Genomic DNA, 4,811 nt, shown 5'->3' with positions numbered 1-4,811 from the left:
TTTTTCAATCAATTTGACCTCAAGTCTCAAACTTTAAACACATTTTGCATTAAAATCAAGGAACTTTAATCTTGGATGGCCACAACAAGATCACACACAATATAATGTACCAAGTTTAGCAAAGAGTAACTTGTGTAGTGTGTGCAACTAGCAAAATCTTGAGATACATGTAAGGTGATATGTAAATAGAAATCAACCACAATTTTTACAAAATTCATCACATAGAATTGAAAGAGACTATCATCTAAAGAGTTATATTATATAACTCTCACATCTCCTAGAAAACAAACTTGCAATCATGTAAGTTTCTTGATTTGCCTCATAATATACATACCAATTTTATTTGATTGTGAAGTTATTAAAGCTCAATAATGTACACACCAATTTTAGCATTTAAACCGAGGCTACACCTTATGTTCTTTTTGTGCATCAGCTACACTTTCTTAAGCACAAAATCTTACAATATGCACTAAGGTGTTTATGATTGGCTAGTAAATAATGGTGAGATGGTTATTTATACCTTTCTCAATAAGTTCAAGTCCAACAATCAAAGGCATGTGACTTCAAGATCAAGATCAAGATCATGTGATCAAAAACTATAAACATCTTCCCACACAACATGTACTACAAAGCTCAAAGTAGTAAAGTGCAATAAAATAAGCTCATCCAAGCTAAACAAGGTACATAAACTTGTTATGTAAAGATAATATGACCAATCCTTGATTATAAATCCAAGATGTGAAATACAAAACACAAAAATCTTTTTGGTTTTTAAAAAAAATTTATGACCAAAAACAAAAAGCACACATTAAGCTAAATGAACAATGCAAATGCAATGCATGACAGTGCTTAACTAAGCTATAAAGGGTACACAAATAAGAAATATCAATTTCTTAATTAACCCTTGAGTACATGTACAAACTAGTACATACTCACATAAAATCAAAAATAGCTTAGCATTTATGGAACACATACTATTCAAGTTTCTCCACAATGTCAAGCATGCTCTAAATCAAGAGAGAGATATCATAACTCATGTAATCCTCAAGAAAAATAAATCTAGACACAAAATAAAATATTTTTGTCTTTTTGAAAATTTTCAATGTTTTTGAATTTTTTTTTAATAAAAAAAAAACCAAGCAAAAACGAAAACAAGACATGTCCACAAACAATTGAAAGAATTAAATCAGGGACAAATCAGCAACACTCACTTTAGAGAATTTTTTCTCACCCATATAGCATGAGTCTTCGGCTTTGTTGGTGAAAATCCATGAGAAGCAGAGTGTATTTAAGGCATTACACCAATCATCTGAGAAAGAATAAAATCCTGCAAATTCCTTTCACAAGCCAACAAGCTCAAATTTTCCAAAAAAATATGAAACAATTTATATGGACTTATGGCAAGAGAAATATCATCACAAATCCTAAACTGAAACATAGAATGCTTAAATTTCAATTTATGACAATTAGGACGAATGTGACCAGAGACACCACAAATGTGACAAACAGGAACAAATTTAGGAACATCAATATTCCTAACAACAAATCTAGTCTCAGATTTTGGTTTTTACCTCAACAAAGAACAATTTGGTCTAATATGACCAATAGCACCACAAAAGTGACAAGTAGGCACAAAAACAGATTTATTATGCTCTCTAACAGTAGGTTTAGACATAGGTTTAGAAACATCAGTGTCTACATCAAAACTTTTACCTTTGTCTAACCTAGCAAAATAAACTTTTTCTTTATTATTCCTCTTGAAAGGAGGGATATAAACTTTCTCAGTTTTAGGCTTAAAAGAAACAGAAAAACTTCTGTTATCAACAACAGGTTTCGTACTAGACAAAATTTCAATTTTAGCTTTAGATTCAACTAACTCTTGTTCCAAGTTTTTCATCTTCTCATCTTGAGAGGAAATTTGATTTTTCAAAAATTCATTCTTTTTATTAGATTCATCTAATCTAACAACCAATTCCTCTTTTTCAAGATTAGCCAATTTTAACTCTTTCTTGAATTTCCTAGCAATTTTCATAGATTTCAATAATTCCTTACGAAGAGTTTCACAGGCATCAATAAGATCAAAAAAAATGACAACAGGAGTCAAGGATCAACTCTTAGATCAAAAGATCTAACACAAAAGAGCTACCCGCTTTGATACCACTTGTTTGTTTTTAGACCCCTTAAAACACAATTGGATTAACCTAGTTAATTAGCCAAGTGATTACTTAGTCCAAATTTTAGATCTAGGTTAACACACATATATCATATCATTGTAAAGTGCGGAAAATAAAGAACATAACGATATGATAACCTAGAAAAACCAAACTGGTAAAAAACTTGGAGAGGATTTAACCTAGCTATCCTCAAGGTAAAAAGCAAATCTACTAGAAAGAATTGAAGTTTACACAATAGCGACTTAGACCACTAACATCTTATTGCTACCTCGAGTAAAAAACTTACTACCATGACCCCATGATAGCTCCGAGTCCACGGACTACTTCTTTCTTAGGCTTTACAAAAACACAAACACCCACGTTTGTGACTTTGAGATCACACTCAAAGGTTTAGCAACACAAACTCTCCTGTTTATGACTCCAAGACCACCTTTGAAGGTTTAGATCATCAGCACCTTTGATGACTAAAGAAGGCAGTAACTTCTACAACACTAGATCTTGAGATTCTTCAAGTAATAACACCAATAGAAGATATGAGAGAGTTTTTTAGGAACAAAACCCTAAATACAAAAGAGGCACACTTTTCTCTCTCTAAAAAGTCGTATAAAAACGTGTTTAGGGTTTCCTTTATATACTGTGAGAAGTAGATCTGAAACTCTAATCCTTAATGGGCTTGAACTACTGTTTGGGCTTAATTAAAATTCTGCAGATATAACTTTTGATCGATCGAGCCTGTTCTTCGATCGATCAAATCAGGCAAATTTTGAAATCTTCTTTCTGCAGCTTGTATGTTCTTGTGTGTTCACGATTTGCCAATTGTTCTAAACTTTTAAAACCTAACACATTTCCATACTTCTCCATCTCTCTTACAAAATCTTTCTTCTTAGATAACACCGTTACAACACACCTATTACATAACACCACTATCCATCCCTCTCTCACTCTAATATTTGAAACTTCATCATTTTGCTACCCATAAACACATCTCCATCTCCTTCTTTATTTCTCTTACAAAATTTCCCTTCTTAGAAAGCAACATAACTCATGACATAACACACACAAAAAAAAAAAAAAAAAAAAAAAAAAACCCTCTCTTGTAGCCACTATAAGCTCATGTATTTACTACATTTAACCTCCATATCTCTCATACTTCCATTTGTTTTACAAACATATTCCTCACAAAATACCTGTACATATTACAAACACCATATCTGTATGTTTTTAGACCCCTTAAATACAAACAGATTAACCTAGTTATTTAGTCAAGCGATTAACTTAGGAAAATTATTCAAATCTAGGTTAACACATGTAAATCATATCAAGTAAACAATGCAGAAAATAAAGAACACAATGATATGATAACCCAGGAAAATCAAACTGGTAAAAAACCTAAAGAGGATTTAACCTAACTATCCTCAAGGTAAAATAGATCCATTATGAAAGAATTAAAGTTTTACAATAGCAACTTAGACCACTAACATCCTATTACTACCTCAAGTAGAAAACTTACTACCAGAATCACGTGATAGCTCTGAGTCCACGAACTACTTCTTTCTTGGATTCACAAAAACCACAAGTACTCCCACTTGCATTTTTTTTTAAGCTCTTTATGCAGCAATTGAAATTGTAATAGCCCAGCCCAGCCCAAAAAAAAAAAAAAGAATCAGATTTTTAAGGAGCCACACGTGTGACCCCACTTACCACCACACATTCTCTCAAAATATCTCCCTCTCTCCCTCTTTGGCAGGTCAAAGTAAGTGTCCCTCTACACTTTTCTTTTGTTCATTTTTCCTCACAAACATAACAAGCCCTCCTCCCTCACTCTCTCCCACCGTGTACCTCCTTCCCCACCATCTCCACCATCTTTTCCGGCATGATCACCGCAAAGCTCTCTAGGAACCTCTAAGGCATATTCATCTCTTTTGATTTAAGGTAAAAATATCTAATCTTTTAGTGGGTTTTATACTTTTGCCTAAGGTTATTTTAATCTAAGCTTTGATAATGATGTTCATGAGATTTATGAGCTTCTTGGGTGATGTTCTTGTAATTATGTATATGGGTTTTTGATTTGGTGGGCTTAATTGTTAAATGGTTAAGGGTTTTTACAAATGATGATCAATTGGGGTTTCTCCATGGTTAAAATTTGGATTCCTTGAGCCATCGTGTGGATTGATCTTGTGGAAGTTTGGGTGATTTTTGGAAGTGTGTTCTTTGCATTTTAAATGACTTTGGCAAATGTAGGTGTGAGTGATAACTACGAATTTATGCAAGTTAAGTGTGAGCATGTGCTTTTGCATACCAAGGGTTTGATAAGTTGTTTATATGAGATTTTTGGGTTTGATTCCTTGTTTTTAATATGCTTTAAATCTGGTGGTTTTAATGTGAGTGAATTCTCAAATAATTTGGACTAGTCTTATAACTTTAGCAATTTTCTATAGCTGTCATGACAGATTTGAGTCAGCCGCAATGCATGATTTTTAATAAATTACAGAAAATTCATTTTGGGCTGAATTTTCTGTGGTACATTGTATACATATAGGGGAATGTTCCCTTAAAGTTTTGAAGTAATCAGATAACTTTTCATTGACCAAACAATTTTTACAAAATGGCTGCCCTGCTATGTACTGAATCTAAAGG

The sequence above is a fragment of the Quercus robur genome, chromosome 1 (assembly GCF_932294415.1).
Source record: "Quercus robur chromosome 1, dhQueRobu3.1, whole genome shotgun sequence".
In the NCBI taxonomy this organism is placed as follows: domain Eukaryota; kingdom Viridiplantae; phylum Streptophyta; class Magnoliopsida; order Fagales; family Fagaceae; genus Quercus; species Quercus robur.
This window is presented reverse-complemented; position numbering follows the sequence as displayed.